This window comes from Salmo salar, chromosome 23 (assembly GCF_965601325.2).
Source record: "Salmo salar chromosome 23, fSalSal1, whole genome shotgun sequence".
NCBI lineage: Eukaryota > Metazoa > Chordata > Actinopteri > Salmoniformes > Salmonidae > Salmo > Salmo salar.
The window spans coordinates 13,497,311-13,512,879 of record NC_138313.1 but is presented as its reverse complement, the minus strand read 5'-3'; the positions used below and the strand labels follow the sequence as shown (position 1 = coordinate 13,512,879).

General features: G+C 44.4%; 1 non-coding gene across 1 annotated transcript; it reads right to left on the bottom strand.

Annotated features, from left to right (window-relative positions):
• Nucleotides 1–9,567: 9,567 nt before the first annotated feature.
• Nucleotides 9,568–9,638, bottom strand: trnag-gcc (transfer RNA glycine (anticodon GCC)). The gene has a single exon. It is a non-coding gene; the product is annotated as a tRNA-Gly (tRNA).
• Between the last annotated feature and the right edge of the window lie 5,931 nt (nt 9,639–15,569).

Here is a 15,569-nt window from a genome sequence, read left to right as displayed (position 1 = left end):
GGAATTGAACCCCGGTCTCCCGCGTGACAGGCGGGGATACTCACCACTATACTAACGAGGAGCAGGTGGGTTGGTTCTTTGAAAAAATGTGGAGCATTGGATACTATCCCTAAATTTGGAGAGTTGGGTGTTAACCCTTCCAACAAAAACATCTGTAGAGACTGAATGGTTAGAGCTAGAGACTACTATGACACATCTATGGAAAGCTGAGACCCTCATGGACACGTACATGTAGTCGATTTTGCTCTATACCGCTCACAAGCCACATAATAGTAGTTAGAAGGAGAGGTGTGTGTGGAAAATCCCAGGACATAGTCACAAAGGCCAAACTCAACACAGTTGTCACTGACTTGTTGGATATTCGCTTCCCATTTAACAACTAAAGCCTTGCACAAAGTAAATCACCTCACACACTGGAAATCTACAATGGATTCACAAAAGTCTACTGAGAATGCATAAATGTCCAAACGGTAAGTGAGCCCAAACTCAGACTTTTCAAGAGTCAGTTGAGAATTCTACCATGACCAGAGATTGCTGTCGACCTGGCAATCTCAAAAGAGATTTCTTCCTCACGGGGTTGCATACTTGTCAAAATGACTTGTTCAAAAGTTCCTGCATTGGCCGGGAATCGAACCCGGGCCTCCCGCGTGGCAGGCGAGAATTCTACCACTGAACAACCAATGCCTTGCAATGCTGAAATAAACCCCACGGCTAGATATCGTATCAAAAATCTTTAATTCTAAGCATATTTCCCGCTTTGTGGGCTCAGTGACATTGTACACCCTAATAAAATCAGTCTTTCCCTCCCCGTCGGGGTATTGAACCCCGGTCTCCCGCGTGACAGGCGGGGATACTCACCACTATACTAACAAGGAGCAGGTGGGTTGGTTCTTTGAAAAAATGTGGAGCATTGGATACTATCCCTAAATTTGGAGAGTTGGGTGTTAACCCTTCCAACAAAAACATCTGTAGAGACTGAATGGTTAGAGCTAGAGACTACTATGACACATCTATGGAAAGCTGAGACCCTCATGGACACGTACATGTAGTCGATTTTGCTCTATACCGCTCACAAGCCACATAATAGTAGTTAGAAGGAGAGGTGTGTGTGGAAAATCCCAGGACATAGTCACAAAGGCCAAACTCAACACAGTTGTCACTGACTTGTTGGATATTCGCTTCCCATTTAACAACTAAAGCCTTGCACAAAGTAAATCACCTAACACACTGGAAATCTACAATGGATTCACAAAAGTCTACTGAGAATGCATAAATGTCCAAACGGTAAGTGTACCCAAACTCATACTTTTCAAGAGTCAGTTGAGAATTCTACCATGACCAGAGATTGCTGTCGACCTGGCAATCTCAAAAGAGATTTCTTCCTCACGGGGTTGCATATTTGTCAAAATGACTTGTTCAAAAGTTCCTGCATTGGCCGGGAATCGAAACCGGGCCTCCCGCGTGGCAGGCGAGAATTCTACCACTGAACAACCAATGCCTTGCAATGCTGAAAAAAACCCCACGGCTAGATATCGTATCAAAAATCTTTAATTCTAAGCATATTTCCCGCTTTGTGGGCTCAGTGACATTGTACACCCTAATAAAATCAGTCTTTCCCTCCCCGTCGGGGAATTGAACCCCGGTCTCCCGCGTGACAGGCGGGGATACTCACCACTATACTAACGAGGAGCAGGTGGGTTGGTTCTTTGAAAAAATGTGGAGCATTGGATACTATCCCTAAATTTGGAGAGTTGGGTGTTAACCCTTCCAACAAAAACATCTGTAGAGACTGAATGGTTAGAGCTAGAGACTACTATGACACATCTATGGAAAGCTGAGACCCTCATGGACACGTACATGTAGTCGATTTTGCTCTATACCGCTCACAAGCCACATAATAGTAGTTAGAAGGAGAGGTGTGTGTGGAAAATCCCAGGACATAGTCACAAAGGCCAAACTCAACACAGTTGTCACTGACTTGTTGGATATTCGCTTCCCATTTAACAACTAAAGCCTTGCACAAAGTAAATCACCTAACACACTGGAAATCTACAATGGATTCACAAAAGTCTACTGAGAATGCATAAATGTCCAAACGGTAAGTGAACCCAAACTCAGACTTTTCAAGAGTCAGTTGAGAATTCTACCATGACCAGAGATTGCTGTCGACCTGGCAATCTCAAAAGAGATTTCTTCCTCACGGGGTTGCATATTTGTCAAAATGACTTGTTCAAAAGTTCCTGCATTGGCCGGGAATCGAAACCGGGCCTCCCGCGTGGCAGGCGAGAATTCTACCACTGAACAACCAATGCCTTGCAATGCTGAAAAAAACCCCACGGCTAGATATCGTATCAAAAATCTTTAATTCTAAGCATATTTCCCGCTTTGTGGGCTCAGTGACATTGTACACCCTAATAAAATCAGTCTTTCCCTCCCCGTCGGGGAATTGAACCCCGGTCTCCCGCGTGACAGGCGGGGATACTCACCACTATACTAACGAGGAGCAGGTGGGTTGGTTCTTTGAAAAAATGTGGAGCATTGGATACTATCCCTAAATTTGGAGAGTTGGGTGTTAACCCTTCCAACAAAAACATCTGTAGAGACTGAATGGTTAGAGCTAGAGACTACTATGACACATCTATGGAAAGCTGAGACCCTCATGGACACGTACATGTAGTCGATTTTGCTCTATACCGCTCACAAGCCACATAATAGTAGTTAGAAGGAGAGGTGTGTGTGGAAAATCCCAGGACATAGTCACAAAGGCCAAACTCAACACAGTTGTCACTGACTTGTTGGATATTCGCTTCCCATTTAACAACTAAAGCCTTGCACAAAGTAAATCACCTCACACACTGGAAATCTACAATGGATTCACAAAAGTCTACTGAGAATGCATAAATGTCCAAACGGTAAGTGAGCCCAAACTCAGACTTTTCAAGAGTCAGTTGAGAATTCTACCATGACCAGAGATTGCTGTCGACCTGGCAATCTCAAAAGAGATTTCTTCCTCACGGGGTTGCATACTTGTCAAAATGACTTGTTCAAAAGTTCCTGCATTGGCCGGGAATCGAACCCGGGCCTCCCGCGTGGCAGGCGAGAATTCTACCACTGAACAACCAATGCCTTGCAATGCTGAAATAAACCCCACGGCTAGATATCGTATCAAAAATCTTTAATTCTAAGCATATTTCCCGCTTTGTGGGCTCAGTGACATTGTACACCCTAATAAAATCAGTCTTTCCCTCCCCGTCGGGGTATTGAACCCCGGTCTCCCGCGTGACAGGCGGGGATACTCACCACTATACTAACAAGGAGCAGGTGGGTTGGTTCTTTGAAAAAATGTGGAGCATTGGATACTATCCCTAAATTTGGAGAGTTGGGTGTTAACCCTTCCAACAAAAACATCTGTAGAGACTGAATGGTTAGAGCTAGAGACTACTATGACACATCTATGGAAAGCTGAGACCCTCATGGACACGTACATGTAGTCGATTTTGCTCTATACCGCTCACAAGCCACATAATAGTAGTTAGAAGGAGAGGTGTGTGTGGAAAATCCCAGGACATAGTCACAAAGGCCAAACTCAACACAGTTGTCACTGACTTGTTGGATATTCGCTTCCCATTTAACAACTAAAGCCTTGCACAAAGTAAATCACCTAACACACTGGAAATCTACAATGGATTCACAAAAGTCTACTGAGAATGCATAAATGTCCAAACGGTAAGTGTACCCAAACTCATACTTTTCAAGAGTCAGTTGAGAATTCTACCATGACCAGAGATTGCTGTCGACCTGGCAATCTCAAAAGAGATTTCTTCCTCACGGGGTTGCATATTTGTCAAAATGACTTGTTCAAAAGTTCCTGCATTGGCCGGGAATCGAAACCGGGCCTCCCGCGTGGCAGGCGAGAATTCTACCACTGAACAACCAATGCCTTGCAATGCTGAAAAAAACCCCACGGCTAGATATCGTATCAAAAATCTTTAATTCTAAGCATATTTCCCGCTTTGTGGGCTCAGTGACATTGTACACCCTAATAAAATCAGTCTTTCCCTCCCCGTCGGGGAATTGAACCCCGGTCTCCCGCGTGACAGGCGGGGATACTCACCACTATACTAACGAGGAGCAGGTGGGTTGGTTCTTTGAAAAAATGTGGAGCATTGGATACTATCCCTAAATTTGGAGAGTTGGGTGTTAACCCTTCCAACAAAAACATCTGTAGAGACTGAATGGTTAGAGCTAGAGACTACTATGACACATCTATGGAAAGCTGAGACCCTCATGGACACGTACATGTAGTCGATTTTGCTCTATACCGCTCACAAGCCACATAATAGTAGTTAGAAGGAGAGGTGTGTGTGGAAAATCCCAGGACATAGTCACAAAGGCCAAACTCAACACAGTTGTCACTGACTTGTTGGATATTCGCTTCCCATTTAACAACTAAAGCCTTGCACAAAGTAAATCACCTCACACACTGGAAATCTACAATGGATTCACAAAAGTCTACTGAGAATGCATAAATGTCCAAACGGTAAGTGAACCCAAACTCAGACTTTTCAAGAGTCAGTTGAGAATTCTACCATGACCAGAGATTGCTGTCGACCTGGCAATCTCAAAAGAGATTTCTTCCTCACGGGGTTGCATATTTGTCAAAATGACTTGTTCAAAAGTTCCTGCATTGGCCAGGAATCGAACCCGGGCCTCCCGCGTGGCAGGCGAGAATTCTACCACTGAACAACCAATGCCTTGCAATGCTGAAAAAAACCCCACGGCTAGATATCGTATCAAAAATCTTTAATTCTAAGCATATTTCCCGCTTTGTGGGCTCAGTGACATTGTACACCCTAATAAAATCAGTCTTTCCCTCCCCGTCGGGGAATTGAACCCCGGTCTCCCGCGTGACAGGCGGGGATACTCACCACTATACTAACGAGGAGCAGGTGGGTTGGTTCTTTGAAAAAATGTGGAGCATTGGATACTATCCCTAAATTTGGAGAGTTGGGTGTTAACCCTTCCAACAAAAACATCTGTAGAGACTGAATGGTTAGAGCTAGAGACTACTATGACACATCTATGGAAAGCTGAGACCCTCATGGACACGTACATGTAGTCGATTTTGCTCTATACCGCTCACAAGCCACATAATAGTAGTTAGAAGGAGAGGTGTGTGTGGAAAATCCCAGGACATAGTCACAAAGGCCAAACTCAACACAGTTGTCACTGACTTGTTGGATATTCGCTTCCCATTTAACAACTAAAGCCTTGCACAAAGTAAATCACCTAACACACTGGAAATCTACAATGGATTCACAAAAGTCTACTGAGAATGCATAAATGTCCAAACGGTAAGTGTACCCAAACTCATACTTTTCAAGAGTCAGTTGAGAATTCTACCATGACCAGAGATTGCTGTCGACCTGGCAATCTCAAAAGAGATTTCTTCCTCACGGGGTTGCATATTTGTCAAAATGACTTGTTCAAAAGTTCCTGCATTGGCCGGGAATCGAAACCGGGCCTCCCGCGTGGCAGGCGAGAATTCTACCACTGAACAACCAATGCCTTGCAATGCTGAAAAAAACCCCACGGCTAGATATCGTATCAAAAATCTTTAATTCTAAGCATATTTCCCGCTTTGTGGGCTCAGTGACATTGTACACCCTAATAAAATCAGTCTTTCCCTCCCCGTCGGGGAATTGAACCCCGGTCTCCCGCGTGACAGGCGGGGATACTCACCACTATACTAACGAGGAGCAGGTGGGTTGGTTCTTTGAAAAAATGTGGAGCATTGGATACTATCCCTAAATTTGGAGAGTTGGGTGTTAACCCTTCCAACAAAAACATCTGTAGAGACTGAATGGTTAGAGCTAGAGACTACTATGACACATCTATGGAAAGCTGAGACCCTCATGGACACGTACATGTAGTCGATTTTGCTCTATACCGCTCACAAGCCACATAATAGTAGTTAGAAGGAGAGGTGTGTGTGGAAAATCCCAGGACATAGTCACAAAGGCCAAACTCAACACAGTTGTCACTGACTTGTTGGATATTCGCTTCCCATTTAACAACTAAAGCCTTGCACAAAGTAAATCACCTCACACACTGGAAATCTACAATGGATTCACAAAAGTCTACTGAGAATGCATAAATGTCCAAACGGTAAGTGAACCCAAACTCAGACTTTTCAAGAGTCAGTTGAGAATTCTACCATGACCAGAGATTGCTGTCGACCTGGCAATCTCAAAAGAGATTTCTTCCTCACGGGGTTGCATATTTGTCAAAATGACTTGTTCAAAAGTTCCTGCATTGGCCAGGAATCGAACCCGGGCCTCCCGCGTGGCAGGCGAGAATTCTACCACTGAACAACCAATGCCTTGCAATGCTGAAAAAAACCCCACGGCTAGATATCGTATCAAAAATCTTTAATTCTAAGCATATTTCCCGCTTTGTGGGCTCAGTGACATTGTACACCCTAATAAAATCAGTCTTTCCCTCCCCGTCGGGGAATTGAACCCCGGTCTCCCGCGTGACAGGCGGGGATACTCACCACTATACTAACGAGGAGCAGGTGGGTTGGTTCTTTGAAAAAATGTGGAGCATTGGATACTATCCCTAAATTTGGAGAGTTGGGTGTTAACCCTTCCAACAAAAACATCTGTAGAGACTGAATGGTTAGAGCTAGAGACTACTATGACACATCTATGGAAAGCTGAGACCCTCATGGACACGTACATGTAGTCGATTTTGCTCTATACCGCTCACAAGCCACATAATAGTAGTTAGAAGGAGAGGTGTGTGTGGAAAATCCCAGGACATAGTCACAAAGGCCAAACTCAACACAGTTGTCACTGACTTGTTGGATATTCGCTTCCCATTTAACAACTAAAGCCTTGCACAAAGTAAATCACCTCACACACTGGAAATCTACAATGGATTCACAAAAGTCTACTGAGAATGCATAAATGTCCAAACGGTAAGTGAACCCAAACTCAGACTTTTCAAGAGTCAGTTGAGAATTCTACCATGACCAGAGATTGCTGTCGACCTGGCAATCTCAAAAGAGATTTCTTCCTCACGGGGTTGCATATTTGTCAAAATGACTTGTTCAAAAGTTCCTGCATTGGCCAGGAATCGAACCCGGGCCTCCCGCGTGGCAGGCGAGAATTCTACCACTGAACAACCAATGCCTTGCAATGCTGAAAAAAACCCCACGGCTAGATATCGTATCAAAAATCTTTAATTCTAAGCATATTTCCCGCTTTGTGGGCTCAGTGACATTGTACACCCTAATAAAATCAGTCTTTCCCTCCCCGTCGGGGAATTGAACCCCGGTCTCCCGCGTGACAGGCGGGGATACTCACCACTATACTAACGAGGAGCAGGTGGGTTGGTTCTTTGAAAAAATGTGGAGCATTGGATACTATCCCTAAATTTGGAGAGTTGGGTGTTAACCCTTCCAACAAAAACATCTGTAGAGACTGAATGGTTAGAGCTAGAGACTACTATGACACATCTATGGAAAGCTGAGACCCTCATGGACACGTACATGTAGTCGATTTTGCTCTATACCGCTCACAAGCCACATAATAGTAGTTAGAAGGAGAGGTGTGTGTGGAAAATCCCAGGACATAGTCACAAAGGCCAAACTCAACACAGTTGTCACTGACTTGTTGGATATTCGCTTCCCATTTAACAACTAAAGCCTTGCACAAAGTAAATCACCTCACACACTGGAAATCTACAATGGATTCACAAAAGTCTACTGAGAATGCATAAATGTCCAAACGGTAAGTGAGCCCAAACTCAGACTTTTCAAGAGTCAGTTGAGAATTCTACCATGACCAGAGATTGCTGTCGACCTGGCAATCTCAAAAGAGATTTCTTCCTCACGGGGTTGCATACTTGTCAAAATGACTTGTTCAAAAGTTCCTGCATTGGCCGGGAATCGAACCCGGGCCTCCCGCGTGGCAGGCGAGAATTCTACCACTGAACAACCAATGCCTTGCAATGCTGAAATAAACCCCACGGCTAGATATCGTATCAAAAATCTTTAATTCTAAGCATATTTCCCGCTTTGTGGGCTCAGTGACATTGTACACCCTAATAAAATCAGTCTTTCCCTCCCCGTCGGGGTATTGAACCCCGGTCTCCCGCGTGACAGGCGGGGATACTCACCACTATACTAACAAGGAGCAGGTGGGTTGGTTCTTTGAAAAAATGTGGAGCATTGGATACTATCCCTAAATTTGGAGAGTTGGGTGTTAACCCTTCCAACAAAAACATCTGTAGAGACTGAATGGTTAGAGCTAGAGACTACTATGACACATCTATGGAAAGCTGAGACCCTCATGGACACGTACATGTAGTCGATTTTGCTCTATACCGCTCACAAGCCACATAATAGTAGTTAGAAGGAGAGGTGTGTGTGGAAAATCCCAGGACATAGTCACAAAGGCCAAACTCAACACAGTTGTCACTGACTTGTTGGATATTCGCTTCCCATTTAACAACTAAAGCCTTGCACAAAGTAAATCACCTAACACACTGGAAATCTACAATGGATTCACAAAAGTCTACTGAGAATGCATAAATGTCCAAACGGTAAGTGTACCCAAACTCATACTTTTCAAGAGTCAGTTGAGAATTCTACCATGACCAGAGATTGCTGTCGACCTGGCAATCTCAAAAGAGATTTCTTCCTCACGGGGTTGCATATTTGTCAAAATGACTTGTTCAAAAGTTCCTGCATTGGCCGGGAATCGAAACCGGGCCTCCCGCGTGGCAGGCGAGAATTCTACCACTGAACAACCAATGCCTTGCAATGCTGAAAAAAACCCCACGGCTAGATATCGTATCAAAAATCTTTAATTCTAAGCATATTTCCCGCTTTGTGGGCTCAGTGACATTGTACACCCTAATAAAATCAGTCTTTCCCTCCCCGTCGGGGAATTGAACCCCGGTCTCCCGCGTGACAGGCGGGGATACTCACCACTATACTAACGAGGAGCAGGTGGGTTGGTTCTTTGAAAAAATGTGGAGCATTGGATACTATCCCTAAATTTGGAGAGTTGGGTGTTAACCCTTCCAACAAAAACATCTGTAGAGACTGAATGTTTAGAGCTAGAGACTACTATGACACATCTATGGAAAGCTGAGACCCTCATGGACACGTACATGTAGTCGATTTTGCTCTATACCGCTCACAAGCCACATAATAGTAGTTAGAAGGAGAGGTGTGTGTGGAAAATCCCAGGACATAGTCACAAAGGCCAAACTCAACACAGTTGTCACTGACTTGTTGGATATTCGCTTCCCATTTAACAACTAAAGCCTTGCACAAAGTAAATCACCTCACACACTGGAAATCTACAATGGATTCACAAAAGTCTACTGAGAATGCATAAATGTCCAAACGGTAAGTGAACCCAAACTCAGACTTTTCAAGAGTCAGTTGAGAATTCTACCATGACCAGAGATTGCTGTCGACCTGGCAATCTCAAAAGAGATTTCTTCCTCACGGGGTTGCATATTTGTCAAAATGACTTGTTCAAAAGTTCCTGCATTGGCCGGGAATCGAACCCGGGCCTCCCGCTTGGCAGGCGAGAATTCTACCACTGAACAACCAATGCCTTGCAATGCTGAAAAAAACCCCACGGCTAGATATCGTATCAAAAATCTTTAATTCTAAGCATATTTCCCGCTTTGTGGGCTCAGTGACATTGTACACCCTAATAAAATCAGTCTTTCCCTCCCCGTCGGGGAATTGAACCCCGGTCTCCCGCGTGACAGGCGGGGATACTCACCACTATACTAACGAGGAGCAGGTGGGTTGGTTCTTTGAAAAAATGTGGAGCATTGGATACTATCCCTAAATTTGGAGAGTTGGGTGTTAACCCTTCCAACAAAAACATCTGTAGAGACTGAATGTTTAGAGCTAGAGACTACTATGACACATCTATGGAAAGCTGAGACCCTCATGGACACGTACATGTAGTCGATTTTGCTCTATACCGCTCACAAGCCACATAATAGTAGTTAGAAGGAGAGGTGTGTGTGGAAAATCCCAGGACATAGTCACAAAGGCCAAACTCAACACAGTTGTCACTGACTTGTTGGATATTCGCTTCCCATTTAACAACTAAAGCCTTGCACAAAGTAAATCACCTCACACACTGGAAATCTACAATGGATTCACAAAAGTCTACTGAGAATGCATAAATGTCCAAACGGTAAGTGAACCCGAACTCAGACTTTTCAAGAGTCAGTTGAGAATTCTACCATGACCAGAGATTGCTGTCGACCTGGCAATCTCAAAAGAGATTTCTTCCTCACGGGATTGCATACTTGTCAAAATGACTTGTTCAAAAGTTCCTGCATTGGCCGGGAATCGAACCCGGGCCTCCCGCGTGGCAGGCGAGAATTCTACCACTGAACAACCAATGCCTTGCAATGCTGAAAAAAACCCCACGGCTAGATATCGTATCAAAAATCTTTAATTCTAAGCATATTTCCCGCTTTGTGGGCTCAGTGACATTGTACACCCTAATAAAATCAGTCTTTCCCTCCCCGTCGGGGAATTGAACCCCGGTCTCCCGCGTGACAGGCGGGGATACTCACCACTATACTAACGAGGAGCAGGTGGGTTGGTTCTTTGAAAAAATGTGGAGCATTGGATACTATCCCTAAATTTGGAGAGTTGGGTGTTAACCCATCCAACAAAAACATCTGTAGAGACTGAATGGTTAGAGCTAGAGACTACTATGACACATCTATGGAAAGCTGAGACCCTCACGGACACGTACATGTAGTCGATTTTGCTCTATACCGCTCACAAGCCACATAATAGTAGTTAGAAGGAGAGGTGTGTGTGGAAAATCCCAGGACATAGTCACAAAGGCCAAACTCAACACAGTTGTCACTGACTTGTTGGATATTTGCTTCCCATTTAACAACTAAAGCCTTGCACAAAGTAAATCACCTCACACACTGGAAATCTACAATGGATTCACAAAAGTCTACTGAGAATGCATAAATGTCCAAACGGTAAGTGAACCCAAACTCAGACTTTTCAAGAGTCAGTTGAGAATTCTACCATGACCAGAGATTGCTGTCGACCTGGCAATCTCAAAAGAGATTTCTTCCTCACGGGGTTGCATATTTGTCAAAATGACTTGTTCAAAAGTTCCTGCATTGGCCGGGAATCGAACCCGGGCCTCCCGCGTGGCAGGCGAGAATTCTACCACTGAACAACCAATGCCTTGCAATGCTGAAAAAAACCCCACGGCTAGATATCGTATCAAAAATCTTTAATTCTAAGCATATTTCCCGCTTTTTGGGCTCAGTGACATTGTACACCCTAATAAAATCAGTCTTTCCCTCCCCGTCGGGGAATTGAACCCCGGTCTCCCGCGTGACAGGCGGGGATACTCACCACTATACTAACGAGGAGCAGGTGGGTTGGTTCTTTGAAAAAATGTGGAGCATTGGATACTATCCCTAAATTTGGAGAGTTGGGTGTTAACACTTCCAACAAAAACATCTGTAGAGACTGAATGGTTAGAGCTAGAGACTACTATGACACATCTATGGAAAGCTGAGACCCTCATGGACACGTACATGTAGTCGATTTTGCTCTATACCGCTCACAAGCCACATAATAGTAGTTAGAAGGAGAGGTGTGTGTGGAAAATCCCAGGACATAGTCACAAAGGCCAAACTCAACACAGTTGTCACTGACTTGTTGGATATTCGCTTCCCATTTAACAACTAAAGCCTTGCACAAAGTAAATCACCTCACACACTGGAAATCTACAATGGATTCACAAAAGTCTACTGAGAATGCATAAATGTCCAAACGGTAAGTGAACCCAAACTCAGACTTTTCAAGAGTCAGTTGAGAATTCTACCATGACCAGAGATTGCTGTCGACCTGGCAATCTCAAAAGAGATTTCTTCCTCACGGGATTGCATACTTGTCAAAATGACTTGTTCAAAAGTTCCTGCATTGGCCGGGAATCGAACCCGGGCCTCCCGCGTGGCAGGCGAGAATTCTACCACTGAACAACCAATGCCTTGCCATGCTGAAAAAAACCCCACGGCTAGATATCGTATCAAAAATCTTTAATTCTAAGCATATTTCCCGCTTTGTGGGCTCAGTGACATTGTACACCCTAATAAAATCAGTCTTTCCTCCCCGTCGGGGAATTGAACCCCGGTCTCCCGCGTGACAGGCGGGGATACTCACCACTATACTAACGAGGAGCAGGTGGGTTGGTTCTTTGAAAAAATGTGGAGCATTGGATACTATCCCTAAATTTGGAGAGTTGGGTGTTAACCCTTCCAACAAAAACATCTGTAGAGACTGAATGGTTAGAGCTAGAGACTACTATGACACATCTATGGAAAGCTGAGACCCTCACGGACACGTACATGTAGTCGGTTTTGCTCTATACCGCTCACAAGCCACACAATAGTAGTTAGAAGGAGAGGTGTGTGTGGAAAATCCCAGGACATAGTCACAAAGGCCAAACTCAACACAGTTGTCACTGACTTGTTGGATATTCGCTTCCCATTTAACAACTAAAGCCTTGCACAAAGTAAATCACCTCACACACTGGAAATCTACAATGGATTCACAAAAGTCTACTGAGAATGCATAAATGTCCAAACAGTAAGTGAACCCAAACTCAGACTTTTCAAGAGTCAGTTGAGAATTCTACCATGACCAGAGATTGCTGTCGACCTGGCAATCTCAAAAGAGATTTCTTCCTCACGGGGTTGCATACTTGTCAAAATGACTTGTTCAAAAGTTCCTGCATTGGCCGGGAATCGAACCCGGGCCTCCCGCGTGGCAGGCGAGAATTCTACCACTGAACAACCAATGCCTTGCGATGCTGAAATAAACCCCACGGCTAGATATCGTATCAAAAATCTTTAATTCTAAGCATATTTCCCGCTTTGTGGGCTCAGTGACATTGTACACCCTAATAAAATCAGTCTTTCCTCCCCGTCGGGGAATTGAACCCCGGTCTCCCGCGTGACAGGCGGGGATACTCACCAGTATACTAACGAGGAGCAGGTGGGTTGGTTCTTTGAAAAAATGTGGAGCATTGGATACTATACCTAAATTTGGAGAGTTGGGTGTTAACCCTTCCAACAAAAACATCTGTAGAGACTGAATGGTTAGAGCTAGAGACTACTATGACACATCTATGGAAAGCTGAGACCCTCACGGACACGTACATGTAGTCGATTTTGCTCTATACCGCTCACAAGCCACACAATAGTAGTTAGAAGGAGAGGTGTGTGTGGAAAATCCCAGGACATAGTCACAAAGGCCAAACTCAACACAGTTGTCACTGACTTGTTGGATATTCGCTTCCCATTTAACAACTAAAGCCTTGCACAAAGTAAATCACCTCACACACTGGAAATCTACAATGGATTCACAAAAGTCTACTGAGAATGCATAAATGTCCAAACAGTAAGTGAACCCAAACTCAGACTTTTCAAGAGTCAGTTGAGAATTCTACCATGACCAGAGATTGCTGTCGACCTGGCAATCTCAAAAGAGATTTCTTCCTCACGGGGTTGCATACTTGTCAAAATGACTTGTTCAAAAGTTCCTGCATTGGCCGGGAATCGAACCCGGGCCTCCCGCGTGGCAGGCGAGAATTCTACCACTGAACAACCAATGCCTTGCGATGCTGAAATAAACCCCACGGCTAGATATCGTATCAAAAATCTTTAATTCTAAGCATATTTCCCGCTTTGTGGGCTCAGTGACATTGTACACCCTAATAAAATCAGTCTTTCCTCCCCGTCGGGGAATTGAACCCCGGTCTCCCGCGTGACAGGCGGGGATACTCACCACTATACTAACGAGGAGCAGGTGGGTTGGTTCTTTGAAAAAATGTGGAGCATTGGATACTATACCTAAATTTGGAGAGTTGGGTGTTAACCCTTCCAACAAAAACATCTGTAGAGACTGAATGGTTAGAGCTAGAGACTACTATGACACATCTATGGAAAGCTGAGACCCTCACGGACACGTACATGTAGTCGATTTTGCTCTATACCGCTCACAAGCCACATAATAGTAGTTAGAAGGAGAGGTATGTGTGGAAAATCCCAGGACATAGTCACAAAGGCCAAACTCAATACAGTTGTCACTGACTTGTTGGATATTCGTTTCCCATTTAACAACTAAAGCCTTGCACAAAGTAAATCACCTCACACACTGGAAATCTACAATGGATTCACAAAAGTCTACTGAGAATGCATAAATGTCCAAACGGTAAGTGAACCCAAACTCAGACTTTTCAAGAGTCAGTTGAGAATTCTACCATGACCAGAGATTGCTGTCGACCTGGCAATCTCAAAAGAGATTTCTTCCTCACGGGGTTGCATACTTGTCAAAATGACTTGTTCAAAAGTTCCTGCATTGGCCGGGAATCGAACCCGGGCCTCCCGCGTGGCAGGCGAGAATTCTACCACTGAACAACCAATGCCTTGCGATGCTGAAATAAACCCCACGGCTAGATATCGTATCAAAAATCTTTAATTCTAAGCATATTTCCCGCTTTGTGGGCTCAGTGACATTGTACACCCTAATAAAATCAGTCTTTCCTCCCCGTCGGGGAATTGAACCCCGGTCTCCCGCGTGACAGGCGGGGATACTCACCACTATACTAACGAGGAGCAGGTGGGTTGGTTCTTTGAAAAAATGTGGAGCATTGGATACTATCCCTAAATTTGGAGAGTTGGGTGTTAACCCTTCCAACAAAAACATCTGTAGAGACTGAATGGTTAGAGCTAGAGACTACTATGACACATCTATGGAAAGCTGAGACCCTCACGGACACGTACATGTAGTCGGTTTTGCTCTATACCGCTCACAAGCCACACAATAGTAGTTAGAAGGAGAGGTGTGTGTGGAAAATCCCAGGACATAGTCACAAAGGCCAAACTCAACACAGTTGTCACTGACTTGTTGGATATTCGCTTCCCATTTAACAACTAAAGCCTTGCACAAAGTAAATCACCTCACACACTGGAAATCTACAATGGATTCACAAAAGTCTACTGAGAATGCATAAATGTCCAAACGGTAAGTGAACCCAAACTCAGACTTTTCAAGAGTCAGTTGAGAATTCTACCATGACCAGAGATTGCTGTCGACCTGGCAATCTCAAAAGAGATTTCTTCCTCACGGGATTGCATACTTGTCAAAATGACTTGTTCAAAAGTTCCTGCATTGGCCGGGAATCGAACCCGGGCCTCCCGCGTGGCAGGCGAGAATTCTACCACTGAACAACCAATGCCTTGCCATGCTGAAAAAAACCCCACGGCTAGATATCGTATCAAAAATCTTTAATTCTAAGCATATTTCCCGCTTTGTGGGCTCAGTGACATTGTACACCCTAATAAAATCAGTCTTTCCTCCCCGTCGGGGAATTGAACCCCGGTCTCCCGCGTGACAGGCGGGGATACTCACCACTATACTAACGAGGAGCAGGTGGGTTGGTTCTTTGAAAAAATGTGGAGCATTGGATACTATC